The 22,703-nt window shown below is 35.2% G+C and overlaps 1 pseudogene; it reads right to left on the reverse strand.

The window, feature by feature from the left end:
• Positions 1–1,990: 1,990 nt before the first annotated feature.
• LOC141504142 (putative E3 ubiquitin-protein ligase HERC3 pseudogene) lies at positions 1,991–22,424 on the reverse strand (annotated as a pseudogene).
• Between the last annotated feature and the right edge of the window lie 279 nt (positions 22,425–22,703).

A 22,703-nucleotide genomic window follows, 5' to 3' on the forward strand; every position in this document is an offset into this window, starting at 1 on the left:
TGGCAGCAGTACTATTCTTATGAATGGAACACAAAGCATTGATTCTCACAAAACCATGTATAAGATGCAATTTCAAATCTCCTTTAACTTCTCTAAGAATAGACTCAAATAGGTTAAAGCTAGTAGAAAGAGCACTGGCTCAGGAGGACCTGTTTTCAAAAACTACCTCAGACACTTAATAATTGCCTACTGTGTGGCCCTGGGCAAGTCACTCGTCCCCATTGCCTAAAATAAAAATTTTAATAGAGAGTAGAACCAAATATTTAAAGTAGAACAAAAGAGAAGAGAAAGATAACTATTAGTTATATCTTTTGAAGATTTTCTGAATTATTGACTCTTCTTGCTCAAAAGTCAATAAATGGGATTCCTTCATTCTAAGTCTCAATCCTTCAGTATTTCATGGGCCCCAAGTGCCATTACAAATTCAAAACTATCTCATCTCTGGATGGTAAAAAAGTTAGATACAATTCTGGAAATAAAGTCATGACTGAAATCTATGCCATATCTTCCTCATTATCTGTCCTTCAAAAAGGTCCTAATCATCCATGTGGTACATAGGCAGGATGAAGATACTCTTAGAAGGAGAGTTTCTACTACCAAATTATGGTTTTTAACACTCAGATGCTCTAAAAACACTCAGGCTCACAATATATTTAACATAGGGTAGATTTTGTCTTTCTGTTTAGAAAAGGCTAAATAAAAATGACTAGTTTCAGAGTTTAGAGTCAATGTCAGAACAAAGACTTTATCTATCATTGTCAATAATAAGTTCTTTACAGTCAGTTAAAATAGAGTTTACTGTGGCTCACATGATGGGGTTCTTATTTTCAAATTCATACAAATTGAAGAAAGTAGGGGAAACTATCAAATCATGAATACAGTGCCTAAATAAATCCATTATGAATATGATATAGAAGTAAAAAATAGATTTAAGGGATTAGATCTGGATGGAAGACAGAGCAGCTGAAGAACTATGGACAAAGGTTACAATATTTTATCAGAGGCAGCAACAAGAAAAATGCAAAGAAAAAAAGCAAGAAAGTGAAATGACTGTCTGATGAGGCTTTACAAATAGTTGAGGAAAGGATGAAAGTGAAAGATATCCAAATGAATGCAAAATTTCAGAGAATTAGTATAGCTGAGTTATTTAAATTCTTAAATGCTAAAGGTATTACACTTAATACACCAACAAATTTGGAAAACTGAACAATGAACATTAAATTTGAAAAGATCAGTTAATGTCCTAGTCCTAAAGAAGCATGATGTCAAGGAATATTCAAATAATTCAAAAACTGGGCTCATTTCATATGCCAGCAAGCTTATACTTAAGATTTTGCAAGCTGCTGAAAAAGCCTTTGACAAAATTCAGCACCCATTCCTATTAAAAACATTAGAGACCATGGAATAAATGAAGTTTTCCTTAAAATGATAAAGAGTAACTATCTAAAATTATCAACAAGCATGATCAAACTGGCAGCATTTTCAGTACGACCAGGGGTGAAACAAGAATGCCTGTTATCTCCACTATTGTTCAGTATTTTGTGAGAATTGTTATTTTTAGGAATAAGAAAAGAAAAATAAATTGAAGGAATTAGAATAGGCAATGAGGAAGCAAACTTTTACTCTGCAGATGATATGATGGTATTCTTAGGAAACCCTAGAAAATCAACTAGAAACCCACATGAAACAAGATTCCTCAAGCTGCGCTACAGCAATAGAAGAACCAAGAATCAACCAGAAGAGCAGAATTTCAAAAAGACAGAGATCCTAGAGAAGAAATTGCCAACATTCATCAATTATGAAGAAAGTAGGGGAGTTCCCACTCCTCAAAAAAATCTACTTTGGCTTCACTGACTACACTGAAGTCTTTGTGAGGATCACAAAAAAGTGGCAAATCCTCAAAGAGATGGAAGTACCAGATCATCTTACTTGCCTCCTGAGTTACCTTTTTTGTGGACGAAAAACGCAACAGTTAGATAGGGATCTGGTCACTGCCTGTCAGAAATAAAAGAAATTTCTTCTTCTTTTCCAAAGGAAGTTCATGAAAAGTTTCCCAAAACATTTTCACTGTGGGTTGTGGAGCTGAATAATCACCTTTATAGATTGTGCTCTCTTCCAACTCCTCCTAGTTGTAATTGCTGTTCCCCACAATCATGGCCCTCAGCTCTGAAGGCTGGAAGAGTTCTAATAATTTGCCTCCACACACCTTCAGATAACCACTGGAAAAGGCTGCATACCATTCATGAATTGACAGGTGAAAGACATAGTTGACATAAGCATCCACAAATTCCTGCCTGTTATCTTTCTGTACAGTCATTTTGTCTCCTCCAGGTATAAGCTTCTTCTCTTCAACTACCCCATAACTTTCTCTGCATATTGTGAAGTTGAGGCAGAAGACCTCTTCTACATCTTCCCTTGGGTAATCGAGAAGCTGCTGGAGACTCCTTCCTTGAGTAGGTGACAGCTCCTTTAAATCTTCCAAGCCAGGTTTGACATTCAGTAATTTTTTGTAGAGGGCGAGGGGAAAATGAAGATGTACCACAGTGAAGTTGTGGATAGCTAGTCCACAGATTATGCCAATCAGGTGAAACCAATTATGCTCTACAAAACATGTGTCAGAAAACCATAAGAGGTTTGAATCTTGATAATAGGTAAACATGCCATAGATAGGATTCAAAAGTTCCTTCAAGAGCAAAAGGAAGAATTCTTTTGTTACACCTCCAGCATCCACTGCTTCTTCCCCATCAAAGATTACTTTCAGAGGCTTTATCAAATTATTGTCAGAGTGAATACTCAGCTCTCTCAGGGCATCTCCAACAAGGTTGCTCCTGCGAACATGAAGGACAAGGAATGGGCTTCTGGCCAGCAGAGGCTCCAATATGAGGAGCATAACACATTCTGCAAATTTGCTCCACTGATAGCGACCTGCATCTGGAGTTCAGCATCTGTCTGTACCATTTTGGTCTTAGCTTGAGCATCAAAGACAAATGGATAGGAACAGAGAGTCACAGCATCCTGCATTATAGATGGTCTAACTTTCATTCCTGCCTGATGTAAGAACCACATGAGATAATCTTCCTGAATGTCCACAAGATGAGAAATTTCAGGTATGTAAAACTTATCATATTCCACATGTTTCACTTTCTGATTTACCTTATGCAGTTTTTCCAAAGCTTGAGAGCTGCTGTGATATAACTGCTAAACAGAACTGGAATCAGCAATGTTTTTCTTCCACTGAGGAGATAAACTACTGCACTTTTATAAAGGTATACTAGCTTCAAGAAATATCGTGGGCACACCTGACACCACCAGTTATCTAAGCCTTTACTAGGGTTTGCATCCAGTCATAGAATAGCCATTGCCATGGTAAGTGTTAACGTTATATACTATTTTGAATCCTGAAGTAGAGGGAACTCAGGAAATATTAAATAGATTCTAATTGCTTCAACATCTGGTGGTGTACTGGACAGCTGGGGAATCAGGAAACTTTCAAAGCTTTTTAAAATCTGTTCTAGAAGCAGCGAGTGCTGAGAGTTCATTAGCTTCTCAAACAAATACTCTGGTAGAATTCAGGTCAATCCCTGGAATTTTGGGACTCGTTTTAAAATGCTCATCAATATTTTTTTTCAAGGAAACTTCCACTCCAGCAGGCAGCTGAAGACAATATCTGCAGAACACCATTGATTGAATTGGAGTTGCTATGCTCTGATAGTTTTTGTCTCCAAATACCTATTTTTTCATCATTTATTAAACTGGTATATTGTGCTTGATTCATGATCCTGAAGTCATCTGCAGGAGAGGAATTCTCGTATTTGGAGCAAAGTACAAAAGTTTGGTCTCCTCTTGAGAAGATATGTTTAACAATGTGATATTTAAAGGAATCAGCTGGAGATGAAAGTTGGCCATTGTGAGCAGCCCAGTGACCCTTGACAGGGGATGGGCATTTAACATTACAGGTATGTCCAGTTCCTAACTGGCCCCTGGCTCCACAGCAAAATTCATAGATGAGGCCGGAGGAAGGCACAAAGGCTAGAGTATGCTGTCTGCCACAAGCAATCTGAGTTACTTCACTGCCCATTAATTCTAGAACCCTTCTTGGATTAACCTCATCATTCATGGAGTCATGTCCAAGCTGTCCAAAGGAACCAGTGCCAAAAGTGAACACTCCTCCACTCTTTGTAAGGACTGCTGTGTGTTCTTCTCCACAACTAATATAAACAACTTTTTGAGTTCCTAAGAGTTTCACATGACAAGGAGATGGTCAATCTGTTTCATCACTGAGTCCCAGTTGGCCAGCATTATTCCTTCCCCATCCAAATACAGCTCCTGAGAGAGACAGGGCAAAGCTGTGTGCCCCTTCTGCAGCAACCTGAGCCAAAGGGATTCCCTCTAGGGATTTCATTCTCTGGGGACTAGCTTGGGAAGGGAATTCTTTCCCTAGGCCCAACTGCCCATGGCGGTTCTGTCCCCATGTGAAGAACTGCCCATCAGCTGCAAGAGCCATGCAATGCCAGTTGCCACAGGAAACCTGCAGTATCATCTGTTGGTTCAGATTCTTTATTAACCTGGGTACTGCAACAGAATCTTCAGTTATTGTATGTTCAAGTTGTCCATCACTACCTGCACCCCAAGAAAAGAGCTGTCCCCGGTCACTAAGGGGCAAGCTATGAGACTCGCCAAGGTGGCTTAGAGAAATATCATCAATGTCAAATATCTGGTTGATGCTGCTCTGATGGCAGAAAATAAAAAAAAAACAATTTAGAGGTGTCTTGATGAGGATGAAAGAGAAAAGTTTAAAACTTGCCTTGAAACTTAAACACCAAAAAACTAAGATGGTGGCAAGTGGTTCCTGGCATATAGAAGAAGAAGAAATTGAAGGTGTGTTATAATGATGGAATTAAAAGGCCCTTTCTTGTAGGAAGGAATGCTATGGTAAATCTGGGCAGTACACTAGATAGCAGAAATATCACCTTGCCAATGAGTATAGTCAAAACTATGCTTTTCCTAATAGCAATGCTTGACTAGGAAAGTTGAAGTATAAGGAAAGCTGAGGGTGGTAGAACCAGCTGTTTGGAATTCTGGTACTGGCCAAGAATTCTGAGTCTCCCTTGCATAGCTAGGAGATCAAATGCATCAATACCGAGGACGGACTTTCCATGGCCTTAAAAATAATAATTAGATTAAATATGAGTTATCCTTCAGAGATGACCCTTACTGAGGAACTAACATTAATCTCCAGAGAGCAACTTCTAAAAAAAGGGCAAAAGAATTAGGCTATATTTATTAATATTTCTGTTTTCAGTCTATGTATATGTACATGGGTTTCTGGTTAGAGAGACAAACTAGCAAGATTTTATTGTGCAGTTCCTCTATCAGAAGGTGGATCTGAAAAACTACATCTGGATTGTCCATCAAAGGAAGGGAATGACCTTCAATTTAGGATGGGGTTGGATATCAGACATACCAGAAGGAGGTATTTCCAAGAGGTCATTCTCATAGGGATGGCTCCTTCCAAATCCAGAATCTTTGTGACCTCATAAGTCATGCCACAAACCTTCACAAATGTCAGGTTCTTCTGGAGTATGTCAGTACATCCACTGACCTTTGCAGTCAACAAATACTTAAGATTCTAAAAGTCATTTTTTAACAAAAAGTTTATTTCACATTGTGAAAGAGTACTAAAAATTACTAATGATTTTAAATGCAGAATCACTCAATAGTGGCAAGAAAGTATTTGAGATCAAGATTTTTAAAAACCCAAGTTGGGACTGTATTTATAGGGAAAATATTATTTAAAATTAATTTGATGATTTTTCTTTTGTAAATTACAGTACATAAGGGCACCAAAGTAGTCAAAGCACTTTTCCTTATTAAGAGACAGTAACATTACTGGGAAATAAAAAAACTGAAATTGCCATTGTTTTAAAATATCAAACATATGAGCCTAGTCAAGCCAAACAGATTTTACCGTAGGTAAAAATTTATTTCTCATTTTACGTATTAGTTCATCAACTCTCTATTCAATGGGTAGCATTCTTTAACATCAGTCTTCTGGAATCATAATGGATTTATTGTGTTGATGATGGTTACTTCTTCCTAAATTGTTTGTGTTTATAATGTTGATATGATCATGCAAATTGTTCCCCTGGTTCTGCTCACTTCACTTCATGTGTTCATATAAATGTGAAAATTATATCTGCATACATGCTGAGTAGTTCCTTTTTCCTCCCAAAATAATAATTTTAGAGCATCTATAAAGGGTAATTATAATCATTATGAAATGGCAAATGTTTCCTAAGAATAATTCTTACCTAATTATCTTATTCCCCTTTTTTGACATTGATGGTCAATTGTTAGATCATCAAACAAAGTGTACCTGTATTTTAGGAGGCCATTTTTGAAAATCAGTCATGTTACATCTATGGTTTTGAGTATAAATTTAGCATAACAGGGTGATGTATCAAAATAAACCCTGAATGAGAAATGGTATAGGAACTATATCTGAATGGATTTATAATCATGAACATTGCCTTTTGGGAAAAGTATTCCTCTCCTCCTGAGGATGGTACCAAATTTCCAGGTACCAAATATTTGCACACAACATTCTTCCTCCCTATCCAAGATGTTTCCTTGTCAGCCAGTAGATTGAGGAAAAAAACCCAGGGAGACTACACGAGAAACCAAGAACGTGTAGCCACACCTTTTCTAATATAGCAGGTTATTGGAGCTCAGTATATGAGGGAAGTTATATACTGTGCTTGTCCATATCAGCCCCATGGCAGTGTCTCTACTTCAAAAAAGTAAGGGTCCCACTCTTTAACCTAGGAAAAAGAGGGAATTAAAAATCCTATGAAGTGAATAGTAAGCAATGCAACAGAGAGATAAACAGAAAGAGATGAAGTGACAGAAAGGGAGAAAAAAGAAATAGAAAAATAGAGACAGGTAGATAGGCAGACAGACATGAACTTGTAGACAAGATGAGAAGAAAAAATGATGACAGCATATTTAACTTGATCTTGAACTGCTTAATTAATTGGGCCTAGACAATATTGATTCATGATTTGATATCAACCTCAAACTGTTCTTTCATGGAATGCCACAGTTCTCAATAGTTAACATGCTCCTGTTAAAAAGTTTTATTTATTTTGAAGATATGGATGGCATATTTATCAAATCTGTAAATGGTATAATAAAAAAGAATTGTGAAGACCTTAATAACAGCTAACTGGCATTTCTATAGGCCTTTGATGTTTGCAAAACACTTCACATATGTAATCTCATTTGAGAGAAAACCTAAGATGAACATTGCTAGTTACTTGTTCAAATTTACACAACTAATCAGTCACTACAGCAAGAGGACACACTCAGGCCTTCTTGAGTCCAAGTCATCATTCTATCTATTTTGCTATTTAGCTAAAATCTCAACAGAATAAACATTGAATATATCTAATAAGATTAATTCTAGTGTTGACAGAAATTCAAAAAATCAACTGCGCAAATACAAGACAAGGAGACTTTCAGCAAGAAGACTGAGGAATTTGTGTCTATGTCTAACCCTTTTTCAAAATTAAAAAAAGGTAAGAAATGAACCAAAGAATTTAAACAACAACTAAAAGAAAAGAAAGAGGAAAACAACTTCATCCCCTCAGAAAGACTATCAGAAATTCTTTGAAATTAAGCAAGCAAAAAAGTACCAATCAAAATGAAAATAACATGAGTCCCCAGTAGAGAAGTAGTCAAAATATATGAAGAGTTATCAGAGGAGACATGCAAATGGCCATCAATATATGAAAACCTTACATTTCTTATGTTAACTTTGAACTTTCTCCTACTGTAAATATGTTCACTTCATTCACTGAACAGAATGAACCCTAGTGGGAATTGTTTAGAGTATCAATACACAAGGAACAATGTGTGATAAGGGCACATGAATGGAAGGGCAAATTAGTTCTTTGATACTTCAAAACTTCTAGGATCTTTCACTGATAATCGAAATGCTGCTATCTGTTGAACATGCTCTCAAGTGTAGCTCTCTCTTGCTTCACTATGTTTCCCACCAAATGACTCAGTTTTTTCATCTACAAAATGGGGGGGGGGGGTTCAGACAGTGTAGTTGATGTAATGAGTAAACACTGAGCTTGAAATCAGGAAAACATCTCCATGACTTTAATTCTGCCTCAGATCTTACTAGCTGTGTGAGCCTAATACTTTTTGCCTCAATTCCTCATTTGTAAAATGAACTAGAGAAGGAATTTGCAAGCCACTCCAATATCTTTGCCAAAAAAACCCACCAAAAACCCAAAGGGGGTCACAAAGTATTAGAGACAACTAAAATGACTCAACAAACAACAACAATAGTAGATTAGGTGATGTTTATAGGCCAAGTCTATAGCCTTAAATCTATGTTCTTATTCTCACCACTTGATCTCTCCCTGACTCTTCTACAAATACAGTGATCAATTTTAACTCTGAGGAACATATGATAAAAACCTTTATCTTTTATTTTGTGGAGAGGAACTGGGCTTTCATTTTGATGGTAATGTGGAATGAGACTGTGACATGTCAATGTGTTTGTTTTGATTAGCTCTATTTTTTTTACAAAGAAAGGTTCTTTTGGGTAGATGGCACTGAAAAATGAATCCATTGGCAAAAGAATCAGTAAAATTGTTTTTCAATGCACAAAAAATGCTCTAAAAATCTAAGAGAATGTCTGTAAAACTTTCCAGAAGAAGAATAATTCTGCAATAACTATAATAAGAGACACTAAAAGAGATCAGAAGGGCAACAGGAACCCTCAAAGTTCTTTGAAAGACTAATAAACAAATTGAAAGAAGAAACATCTTATCTCTCAGTGAAGAGAAACTGATTAAACCACTTGTCGTATCTTAAAAAGAAAATGGTTGAAATAGAACTTAAAAAGCTGTGATAAATAATTATTAAATAAAGTGAAAATCCAGCAAAATGCAAGACTACATTCAATTTCTATAAATAACAATAGAGTAAGCAGAAGACCTGAGTTTAAATTTGACCTCTGACCTTAGTTACTGTGTGATCTGGACAAGTAACTTCACCTTGTTTACTTTAGTGTCTTCATTTTCTAAACTGAGCTGGAGAAGGAATTTGCAAACCAAATTTCTTTGCCAAAAATCCCCCAAAAGGGGTCACAAGAGATGAACCAAGCCAACAAGCAAGATCATAGATTTAGGATTAAACAGGACATTGTGGATTGAGTCCAAACACTTCATTATAAAGCCAAGGGAAATGAAGTCCAGAGAGCTTAGAAGTGATTTGCCTATGGCCATATAACTAATAGATGTTTGAAGCAGGATTTAAACCAGGGCTTCATGTTTCCATGCCCAGGGCTTTATACATTATGTGACACATAATCTCTTAATTTAGAAATCTACAAGAAGAAAACATAGAACTATAGATTTAAAGGCAGAACCTTATATTTATGAAAATGAAGCCTAGAGAGGTTATGTGATTTGTCAAGGGTCACAAAACTAGTCAAATGTGGAATTCAAAGTAAGATATTTCTAACTTCATTAATCTGTCGACTACACCACTCATATTTTTTTTACTCCTCTTTTTCCTAGGTTGCTGTATTCAGTCAAATACCACTCTCTTATTTTTATTCATAACTTCCTTTGTCACCACTCTCACTCCCACTGCCCTAGTTCTAACTCATTTTCTAAAGCCTGACCACATGATTTTTCTCCTTAGAGTCTCCATTATTCCAATCCACTCCATATAAGTCTCCACGTTAGTTTACCAAAAACTCAAAAACTTTCAATGGTTCCCACTTTTCTTTCTAAGAAATTACAAATACCTTAAGTTTTCATTTTTTTATCATCTCTTACAATCCCACCATCCATCCCTTATCATTTTTAGCTTTGTTTCCCATTTATCTCTTGAATTCTAGCCAATCTCATCAATTTTTAAACATATTTTTCATTTTTCTAATGCCCTGTCTTTGTCCATTTTCCCTACCTTGAATGCCTTAACTCCCATCTCAAGGTCATATACCACTCTCCCTATGACATCTTGCCTTAGCCAAAATTGATCTCTAATGTCCCTGAATTCCTAGTCTATTATTTCCACTCTTCATATGGCACTAACTCCCTGTAACAATACACTTCTCTGTTTTGTTACTTGCTTAAATGTTTTATTTCTCTTACTAGATTGTAAACTATTAAGAGAGGTGGAAGCTTACTTTGTAAATACATTTTTTGATATCCTCCTCTTATAATGTCTAACCAATATCAAGTGCTCAGGAAAAATGTTTATTGAGTTTTTGTTAGTTTTCCTAAAATGGGACACATCATTTTGACCTTAGATTCTATGATACAAGTTATGGATTCCAGCTTAAAAGAAATATATTTTAATCCTTTAAAATTATAAATGAGAAAAATTAAACTCAGGCAATTGAAGTAGAATAATAATCACAATAATGATAATATTAACTAGCATTAATGTTGTAAGTTAGAAGTACAGCTTAGGCAAAACTTAGTGATAATAATAATAGCCAATATTAACATTATTACTTTGTGCCAGACACAGTGCTAAGTGCTTTATCTCATTTGATCGTCACAACCAGTCTGGGAGGCACATGATATTATCAACCTTATTTTTCAGATGTGGGAACTAAGGCAAAGGGGTTAAGAGACTTTACAAGATCACACAGGTACTATGGATCTCAGACTAGATCCAATGTAATAATTTTAGAATATGACTATTGTCTGATTCCAGTATGTCAATTTCAAAAGATCAGCAAGAATTTAAATATAGTCTTCAATTTGAAAATATAATTATGTATACTTGTGTATATGTATATATATATACTCATACATATATATATATATATATGAAAAGTGAATTTTATATATTACTTTTATTTATAACATGTAAGTAATTATATGTAATTATATATGAAACCTATTATTCTTGTAATTATCTGCATCATTATCAGTTTTTCCCATCTCAGCAAACATGCAAATTTGAAATGTCTTAGGAAGGTTAGTATAGTGATTCTATAGGTTAAATGAAAAGAAGAGAGATTATAGGCAGACTAACCATTCTAGGTACTTATTAAAGCAAGACACATGAGATATGTGGCATGTGGATAGGGACCTTTACTCAGACCTGGGTTCAGTGCTTGCCTTTGACACATATGGACTCTCTTTGGTTTTTAAATTTCTTCATAGCCTGGCTTCTCCCTACACTTCCAGTCTTCTGAAAAGACCACAGTCTTCTCCATGTAGGTTATGCTATATTGCACTTAGCCTGGGATTTATTGGAATGTTTAGCATATGGTTGTGGACTTGATTGTGAGTGGATTGTCTCTTAGTAAATTGCGTATTGTTCCTATACCTCTTTAAGCCAATTCCTTAAGTTTCTAAGTTGAAATATAATTCCTTATCTGCCTCACTAAGGGAGTTTTCTCCATAAAATTCTCTATGACATTGGGACTATTAGTCAAACATTTATGTCAGGACCATTTAATAAATTATATCATTAGTTGCTTCATTCAAAAATAAGTACATGTTTCAGCATTTTCTAGATAAAAAGGTTTTGAAAAGAAAGGTTAAGTGACTTGTTCAAAATCAATTAAAATTTTATTGAAAGAAGTAAAGCATCATAGCTTGGGTTTCTTCTTTAAAAATGTTATTATAATCTTAATAACCATAAACAAAATCAAATACCCAAATAACCCAGCTGAAGGAATAAAATGATGCACAAAACCATAAATATGTTACATATTATTACCAGATAGGAACAAATTAATAATAGGAAATGCTTGTGATCCCTGCCAATACTGTCTAAGATTCCATTCCTTTTATTTCCCTTTTTATAGTAGTGATCAATTTATATCATTTTCCATGTCTTTTATTCTTATTTTGATTTAATGAATGAGTTCTAGTGTCTTGCCAAATATTATGCTAATCTGACATGGTTGATCAGTCCTTTTTGCATCTTGGACAGTCCCAAATGGGCAGATATGAAACACATGGAAATTTTTGGGTATAATAATTTTAAAGGTGAAAGACAGAAACAGAGAAACATATAATAGTAATTGAAGCACATCTTTTCTATTCTCCTTGGTTCTTACTTGATGTCAGTATTAGAGTGATGATAATCACGTGGCACCATATGAGAATTAATTTCTAAGGCTTTAATAGCATCCAAGTTAAAAAATGAACTTACAGGCTCAGATAGAGGTATGAGCAGATTGTGATTCAGAATTCTAGTTGCACTGGTTGAGCAAAGATCCTGAGTTCCTGGAGGAGCAATCCTCTTTTTCCATTGGCTTGTGCATTTATGACTAGGAAAATCATCAAAGTTTCTGCAATGCTTTCTGTTCCAGTTGGGAATTTACTGTCTATGTACAGGTTGTTTCAGGAGAAGGTGGTAAGTCTTTATAAAGACTGAAGTCTCTCAACTTTTCACATGTGGAGGCTGGATGACTATAAATAAAACAGGACCTGGACTCTGAAAGAAGTTTCTGCCTTAGGAAGTGATGACTCCTGGTAGTAGTAAAGATAATGTGTAGTTTATGTTATGCAATCAATGCTTCTGTTTTCACTAGTACAATCAAATTAAATTATTAAGGTTATAGTATTTAGTGAAGATGGATAAGTGAAACATGGAGGAGATACAAAGAAAGAGGAATGATTAAGTAAATAAGGACCAAGTCTGAAACTAAATACATCAGAATCCTAGTTAGGAATCCATGATGAAATAGTAATGTATTTGTGAAGCAGAGTGTTGGTTGATTGAGTTCATTGCTCAGAGATTCTATCTGATTATGAGACCCAGCTCTTATCTTAGTTTGCTCTAGTTAAATTCCATATACATGCTAACAGCTACATTCATGTTTCCTTAAGTTACTTATATTTACATGCATTTATATTTACATGAACACATATATTTTGGATATTGCTTTTGTTCTTCCGGATGGTCTTTCACTTCTGTGTATAACTATCCCTAATCTAATGTTCTATCTTTTGTTTCTTTAATGAAGCTTGCTATTGTAGATTCCAAGTTTCTTTATTTTGCTCATTATTTTTGCTTTGCAGGCATACATTCTTCTCTCATAATACTTACTAACACTTTTTTAATCACTCAGGATTAGCACATTATTTTAACACATTCTCAAGTTCCATAGGGTCCTCTGTCTCATTAACTGTTGTATCATTTACCTCTGTTCTTCAGTATTTATTCATTGATACTTGAACTTATTTATTAGATCTGGAAATCATATTTATGTTGGTTCTGGTTTATCAGCTTATGTTTCAAGGTCTTTGCCCTCCCCCCCTCATTTTCCCTATCACTCACTTCCTGACTTCATCCTCTCTGATTGTGATTTCCTTGAAGGATGGATCTCAAAATGTCAGTCACCCCAATTGGAGTCTATACTTTTCCTTGAGAATTAATTGCACAGCCGTCTACATGTCAGTGACCTCTCCTGTTCCTCCATTCTCTGTTCTGGTACAGGCAGTCTGAGCCTCAATGGTGTTACTGCTTCCAGCAGTCTATTGTTCCTGAAGGGCTTTCGCTAGACTTCAGCAGCCTGGAGACAGGGTTTCTATCACATTAGAAAAAATGGAGTTGGGACTGGGGTACAGAGATGGATTTTATTTTAAGCCTGGTAGTGACCTTGGGTCTATTACTGCAGCCTTGCTACAGAGTACAGGGTTTGTAAGAATTGGTTCATTTTTTGTTTGTTTTTAAAACCTTTTGGATTCTGGGTGTTTTAGACCATGACAATTGAAGGTGCTTTATTTTTGTTGCATAATTTCTGTTTTGGAGAGTTTTGAGAGTTTGTGGGATCACAGAAAATGACTAGTCCACCATTTGTTACTCATGTAACCAAAAATATATTTCTAATACAAAACTGTTAATTTTTTAGAAACAGAGAGGAGAAAGGAATGCTACACATATAAAATATTGCAAGCACCTTCAATGGAAGTTGCTTTGTAACAAGAGAAGTCTCATGAAGATTGTGTTAATGTAAAAATAAAAGACACTGATAAAACTTTAAAACAAAGAAGGGCAGTGTAAACATGTAGGACCTGAACTAGGCCAAGGTCTGTGTGAATGGAAAAAAAAAAGAGTTCATACTCAAGATATATGGTTAAGAAAAAATTACAATTTCAAAACTGATTGGATATGTAGCATGAACAAGAGAGAGGAGTTGAAGATGATACCATGGTTAGATTATTGGTTAACTGGCAGGTTGTCAGTGCCCTAGAAAGCAGGAAGGAAGTTCTGAAGAGCCTAGAATTTTTAGATGAATGAAAATTAATTCTATTTTTGTCATATTGAATTTAATATACTTCTGTGGCATCTATTTGAGATGTAAAGGAGGCACTTGGTGATTCAGGCCTGGGGCTCAGGAGAAAGTCTAGGACTATATAAATAGACCTAGGAGTCATTTCTAGATAAAGATAATATAGTTTAAGTAGTATAAATGTTGCAACACAATTTTTAAAAAAGCTACCAAATTCAGAAAATAAGGTGATCCATTATATTTGTCATAGGGATTCACAAAAGTATCAGAGATTGATTAAGCAAATCAAGTTATCGAACTTTTCTTAAAGAGGTAAGGTACCTTGATACTTTAAAAAAGAAGCTATAATATAGCTTCTGATAACTGTAGGTATCAACAAAGTCTCTCTCCTGTAATCTTTTCTCTTTGCCCTTTACCCTTTTCCCCTTCCCTTTTTCCTTTTCCTTTCGTTTGTTGATATAATCAGCTCCCAAGGAATTCATTATCATTTCGATGGAAAAATTATTCTCAAATCTATTCATTCAGTTCTGCCTTCCAGTCTTGCATCCCCAGCTGGCTAATGACCACTTCAAACAAGAACTCCCATATAGATAAATAGATAGATAGATAGATATATAGATAGATAGATAGATAGATAGATAGATAGATAGATAGATTAAATTGAATATATCAAAAACTGAACTCATTATCCTTTCCCCAAAACTCTTGTTTCTTTCCAAATTTCACATCACTATGACGGTGACAACCACCAAGGCTTAAAACCTCTATTTCATCCCTGACTCCTCATTCTCTCACCAGGCTCCATATCCAATAGTTGCTAAAACTATATTACCACTGAAATGTCTGATGCTACCACCCCAGTGAAGTCCTTTATCAGTTCATGTCTGGGCTATTACAATAACCTTTTGGTTGATCCTTTATGTTAAATCTCTCCTCATTCCAATACAGCTTCTCATCAGTTATCAGAATAATCTTCATTAAGTTCAGATCTGAACATGACATTTCCCTGTTTAACAAATTCCAGCAGTTCCCTATTACCTTCATAATCAAATATCAAATTTTCTGTGGGGATTATAAAACCCTTCATAACCTAGGTCTTCCTTCCTTTACATTCAATTTTCCATTGTACTTGGCAATCCAGTGACCTGTTCCTCTCATAAGACCTTCTGTCCTCTAGCTCTATAGGCAGTTTTACTGCCTGCTTCCCCATGCCAAGAGTTCTCTCCCTCTATCTCCCTCTCCTGGCTTCTCTGGCATTCTTCAAGTCTCAGCAAATCCTTCTTCTGCAATAAGCCTTTCTCATTCCTTCTTATTGTTAGTGCCTTACATCTGAGATCATCTCCAGGTTATCCTAATTATCTCATTTCTACAAAATTATATGGAGAAGAGAACATCTTGCTGGGTGATTCAGTGGTACAAGTCTCACTTGCCTCAGTTTCTCATCTATAAAACGAGCTGGAAAAAGGAAGGCAAACCATTACAGTATCTTTATCAAGGAAATATCACGTGGGGCATGACTTAAACAACTGAAGAACAAGAGCATCAACAACAGTGAATGGAAACAGCATTCCTTCTGCCTTTCTTCATACCCTCTACACTTAAGAAATGTTTATTTACTGAATGACTGACTGAAATCGCACCTTTGGAAACTTTCTGAGCTGTCCATGCAGGGGAGAAGTGGACTTTCCAGGAACAAGAAGCTGTGAGTTGCCCCTCTTTAACACTGAACTTACTTTCCTTCTGGATTCTATACATACTGGTAAGAGAGAGTTTCATAAACTTTTGTGTCTTTTCTACTTCTTTGAAATCTACTTCTCTGGTGATTAAGTGGTTGTCAGTTGGTAATCATGGCAGGAAGCACACTGGTGGGAGCTTATAAGAACCGGAACTAAAAAGTATTTCCCAATCGCACCCAAAGTTCTCAGAAGTTGTAGTAGAGATATTCTGGAGACATGAACTATCAAGAAAAGTGGTGTGGTTGCCTCAAAGTATGTGCTATGTAAGTACTGTTTTTTATTAAGATAATTTTTAATTTTTGTCATTTTATACTTCAAATGCATCAATTAACAAAAATGTTTCCACTTAGAAAGAATATGAAATAGCTAACCTCTACTATAAATAAAACTCTACTTTTAAAAATATGTAATAAATTCAGCATGTTAGTTTCAAAACTATCCTGCTTGTTTGTGGGTCTTCTGAATTTTATTCTTTCTTTCATCTTTTTAATACTTCATTACTGTCATTCACCACCCTATCCTACATATTCCTCCCAGAATCAAAAATAAACAAAGCTTCCTTGTATCAAATAATCTCCATAATACAACACAAACTTATTTCCTAGCCATGAATGAACATGTTTTTCTCATTCTATATCTCTTCTTCTTTATCTCTACCAGGAGATTTGTAGATGTGGTTAGTCATTACATTGATCAAAACTCTTTAGTTTTTCAGTTCTTTTTCTTCAAAATATTAGAATGGTCTTCTAGTTCCCTTTATTTTACTCTGCTCACAAGTACCTCAGTGCAAAACAGATAGAGAATGACCACTATGTTTGTACAAATGCTTTAGCTACACATAGCATGAAACCTAAAAAATTAAAATGAAATCTTAAAAATGTGCAAGCAGTGGATGTTAGTAAGAAAAAGTATTTTTTTCCAATGAAAATGCAATGCTTTTTAATAAGCAAAAGTAAACGTTATTTAAAACTGAGATAACCAAATGATTTCTTTTATTGTGTATAGTTGCTTACAGAATTACTAAGTATAAAAAGTTTCATTCAATAACATGAATGATGCTACTATGTAGATGACATTAGCTATAGTCAAAGTGTTATTTGGTAAGTTGTATGCAAATCTGCTTCAAATGACTATTATGTCAGATACCTTGGATAGAAAGTGTAATTTCCCATATGTCAAAAGACCTTTGAGATCAATTATATGAGAAACTAAAGTCCTCCTCCTCACAAGTAGGTGAAACAACAGATGTTATAATGAAGTTTTTTGGTTTATTTTTTTTACATTTTGAGGTAAAAACAGCATACTTATCAGTGTAGTTGCCATTTAGCTTTTTTGCTACTTTTGAGAATTTGATATTGGAAGTCTTGATGAAATTCTCTACACTTTGATGGAAAGCTTTCTTAGGAAGGGTGAATTGCTGTTGTGCTTTCAGAGGCAGAGCACTGTTGCTATTTTATCTGAATGACTATCTTTGTGAACAGAATGGACTATCCTTTTTAAACATTATCATTGTGGCTTTAGAAGACTCCATGAATACCTCATAATTTTTAGCCCTGAACCAGATACATAACCGGTTTGAGTTAGAGCAGGCCCAGAATATTGCATACATACATGCATATAGTTGAAAGTAGCTCCAACATCAGTACCCTCTCATTTTAGGTTCGATGTTGGGATGAAAAGTCATTGTTCAATGTACTTTGCTCTATCTTGGCAAGAACATGCAACAAAATTGCCATGATCCTTACCTTGTCTAGCCATTCGAGTCATCAGAGTAGGCTGTGGTGAAGGATATGGTGATTTACATGGTCTTCAGAATTCCATTAAGTCAGAAGGGCTGTGACTACATATGGGTGGACTTTTATGGCATATAATGAAGAGGAATCTGGATTAGGGAAATAGAGTCAATCAGGTCTTGTGATTGTTTTGTCTCCTTTTAGGTAAAACTAAACTTTTTTAATGAAGGGAAGGTGGAGGTGTATATCTCACTCATATTGTAAGGCTATGTTGATAGATATTAGTCCTAACAAACAACAATATACAAATGTTAAGATATATGTGTGTATATGTTGTAAAAATGGATGTTAAGGAAAGTTTGTTACTTTGCCAACTTATTGATGGCAATGGCACATCAAGAGAATTTTCATTAAACTGACAGTTTTTAAAAATGAAAGTGATATAATATGGAATGATTTTAGTGTACTCTGCACAGACAGATTTAAATGGAAATTGTTTTTTTAATTATAAATGAGTAAAGGACCCATTTATAATAGACAAAATGATACATTTGGTGTTAATATATCCAAAGGGTAATGGTTAATGGACTTACTCAAACAAACATTTAAAACTGAAAAACCTTATTGTGTTTTGTCTGTGTGTGATGTAAGTATTCTCTGTTTCATCAAACTTATACTAATTTAACAATCACGTGCACTTTTTTATTTGTGTGAAATGGAATTTTTCCACCATCTAAGAAAAAATAGCTATCTCAATTATCAGTTGAAAAAGAATTATGATCCATCAGTGCAACAATCTAACGCAATTTTGAGATATCTGTGATGGAGAATACCATCTGTAACCAGAGAAAGAAGTGTGAAGTTTGAACAAAAAAAGCAAAGATTGTTGCCTTTATTTAAAAAAACATTATCTTCTTATGTAATTTTGCTATCTCTTATACTTTATTTTTCTTCCTTAAGGATATGATTTCTCTCTCATCACATCCAACTTAGATCAATGTATACCCATGGAAACAATGAAGACTAATAGACTGCCTTGTGTGGGGGTAGGAGCGAAGTGAGATTAGTGGAAAAAATTATAAAATTCAAAATAAATAAATAAATTTAAAAAAAAACATTATTAATAGCAATATTATCAGTAGCAGCTTGTTTTGAGAATTTTGCACAGAGAAGCAAGCCCACCAGTCACAATATCTTTATGGTTATTTTACATTATAAATCTATCCATTATATAGAAATTTATTAACAAAACCTGGCATGAATTTGAGTCCCAGGATTCCAGATAACTTCCTCTCCTGATTTTTCCAAACCCACAATGTCTTATGTTTTCACATTCAACTTCCTTCACCCAGAATTAAAGAATATATTAGAAGGTAAGCAAAGAACAGAGACCCACATTCACATATGAATGAGGCCAATGCCAACTTCATAGAGAAATGATCTCAGCTCTCTCCTGACAGTGTCGTATCTCATTAATTGTTGTCCGTGAAGGAGTCAAACCAAACAGGAGACAAAACCAACAGAGAAGACAAGTTGAGGCTTCCCTATCTTTCTCCCTCCAATCCCATCTTTTAATTCTGTTATGTAAGCAATCAAAGAGGCTGCTATCTACCAAGTTGAAACCAACTTCTATTCATGCTCCAAAGTTTCTCTTAACCACTTCTATTACATGTTTTTATGACTAACCCAAGGCAAATTCTCCACCTCCTTCCAAATGAAGAGTTACATCAGAGGACCAGGTTAATGTAATCTGTGCAGTTTCAGAAGGATTGAGCTTTGTTATAAAAATTACTTTTTAAAAATTCCTTCACAATCTGACTCCAACCTATCTTTCCAGATGTGTTATACATTATTCCCAATCACATACTCTATTTACTTTCCCCTCTGCATGACTTGCCATCTCCTGTTTTTGTGCTTTTGACTGTTATTGGTCCCTGGTACCTATAATGTCCTCCATTCTCACCTCCATCTCTTAGAATCCCTAGCTTTGCTTAGGACTCAGGTGCTACTTGTTGCTTGAGGCAACTACTGATTCCTACATTTGTTAATATTAACTCCCATCCCTCAAATTGTTTTGCATATACTTTGTAATATTTCATTTGCAACATGTTTTGGGATAATAGAAAGCAAGTTCCTTGAGGTCAAGGGCTGTATCCCGTTTTCCTAGTTTGCAATGTGCATGAAAATACATGCAAATATAAAAAATACATATTGCATATACATATTATAATTTTTCCCTTTTTGCCGAGCCTGTACATTTATTTAAGGTAGACTATTCTGAAGTCATATTTTAGCTTTGGTTGCTATCTATGACAACTTTCATCAAATTTGCCTCCTTGAATAAAGGTCTCTAGTTTCCCTTGCTTATTAACCTGTATGTGTTTAAGGTTTGCAGAAATGCTTCATAAATACATTTCATTTTATCCTTTATGTGTATATGTTCATAGACAACCCAGGTCATTAGCTTTAGTGCTGGTTCTTTCCTTGATTTTGTCTACTAAGAAATTGTAGCTTAACTCTACATGTTATGTTCCTGTGCCACTTTTCTGATTTTATAACTACTCTCTCTGCTATATGACTTGTTAGGTATGCAAAGATTCCTTTTTCCCTATAGTCTTCATTTCTGTTTCAAACTCATTTGATTAGATTTGCAATATTCCAGGCAAATACATTTTTATAGCATTCCACAGGTATATACATTCTGCTGTCTGAATCAAGACTAGAAATTTAACCCATAGTACAGCATTCCAAATCTCAGTCTCAGGCTAACACTTTCTTAAACAGCTCACTGTACAGTTCCAAAATTTGCCTTTTTCTTCTGAAGCACTTTAATCACCTACTACTAGTTGGATTCCTAAAGTCTTCAGTTTGTTAACTGAGATTTCATAATCCTTAGAATCAAGAAAGCATTGCTGTTTAGGAAGAAATATATCACCAGGATGTTTGCTTAAAAAATGAAAAAAAAATTATTCAAGCAACTGGAGGAGTACATAGGAGGAAATTAATGTTGATGGAATGAAAAAGGCCTAGCATACTGATATTCATCAGTAGATTTCATTTTCATCAGACAAAAGAATTCATAACCCTGCTTTCTTATCTTTAAATACTATGCATAGTTCTCTGGCTGCACTCATAAATTATATGCATTAAGCAAGCAAAAATCCCACTGTAGTTTTGTATTCATTTATTCAAAAAGCATATTTTGAGTATCTAAGGAAGCAGCTGAGCAAGTCATTTAACTTCTGTTTCCCATAACCATTGAAGTAGGAAATGGAACACCACTCCAGTATCAGCCAAGAAAATGCCATGTGCAGTATGTACATAATTTTGGTCTATGAGATGATGAAAAGACAGACACAATTGAATAACAGCTTATCAAGGAATATGGTGGAAATCATTTGGGTGGAAAAATAATAGAAGCAGAGACAGAAATTATGTCATCATCCTTTGAAATTGATATTTGTTCTTTTTTTTTTAGGTTTTTGCAAGGCAAATGGGGTTAAGTGGCTTGCCCAAGGCCACACAGCTAGGTAATTATTAAGTGTCTGAGACTGGATTTGAACCCAGGTACTCCTGACTCCAAGGCCTGTGCTTTATCCACTATGCCACCTAGCCACCCCTTGATATTTGTTCTTTTGAAAACTGTCTTTTCATACTCTTTAAACATTTTTCAATTTGAGAACTGATACTACTCTTAAAGATTTAAAATAATTGATTATAGATTCTATTTCAAAAAAATTATTTATTTAAGGCAATGGGGTTAAGTGTCATATTGCCAGGCAATTATTAAACATCTGAGGCCAGATTTCAACTCAGGTCCTTCTGACTTCAGGGCTGTGTTCTATCCATTGATTATAGATTCTTGATGTCAGTAATTTTCTCCAAGTTGTTTGCTTTTATTTGAAAGGAATGCTTTTTGTTCTATAAAGTCCTTTTATTTTGTGTAATTAAATCTACCAGTTGTTACCAACAATTTATTCTAGTTATTTTAGAGATAATATTCTTGAATCTAGAAGTGAAAAAAAAATATGATTCTTCCATCTCCCCAATTAAAAAAATATTTGGGTGATGAATGCTGTTAGAGTTCATTTTAGTACCTGAAGCTCTGACTCTAACTCATTTTTCAATATCCATTTTTCACTGCTAATTTTTATTTAAAAATTGAATAACATATTGTGGGTTTTGAGTTTATCATATAATCACATACATTAGGCTCTAGTCTGGATTCACTATTCTATTCCTATTAATCCTATTTTTTAAAAAAATTAAAATGACTACCTTATTACAATATATTTTAAATCTTCAGGTTAATCCTATTTCAACATAATTTCCAAAGATCCTCTTTATAGTCTTTCCTTTCCATTTTTATATATTAATTTTGTTAGAACTTTAATTGTGAACAATGTTATATTAGTATGCTGATTGATGTTGCATTAACCTGTGTTTACCTCCGTTCCCCCAACTGAAAAAAAATCACCTACAACTGTCAGGAACCAGGATTCGGGAGACACACCCCAGGTCACCATGCCCCAGGTGCTGGAACATTGCGTGCGAACAAACAGACTGCACTAGTTCCAGGAAAGGCCCTACCCTACAGAATAACAGGAAACTGCCAATCACAGAATGTTCCTTCTCACAGTCCAAGTTCCAGCGGCACCTCCCCATCCCCAACCGCCAGCTAACTTCCTCATTCCTGCTCTTGGATATAAGCCTGCACTCAACTCAATAAACTCAGACCTTGCTTGCCACCATCTCGGTCCCACTCTCCTTATTTCATACCCGTTCCTATTCAGGCTGGGTCCTCCTCGACCCCCACTTAATTACTGACCCGCGGGTCGGATCAAGTGGCGCCCAACGTGGGGCTCGAGGTTAGGACCCCCGCCCGGCAGATTAAAAGTGAGCAGATCGTCCGGACCAGTTATTAATCGCTCCACGGAGAGCCCT

Source organism: Macrotis lagotis, unplaced genomic scaffold (assembly GCF_037893015.1).
Source record: "Macrotis lagotis isolate mMagLag1 unplaced genomic scaffold, bilby.v1.9.chrom.fasta BILBYCTG391, whole genome shotgun sequence".
Taxonomy (NCBI): Eukaryota; Metazoa; Chordata; class Mammalia; order Peramelemorphia; family Peramelidae; genus Macrotis; species Macrotis lagotis.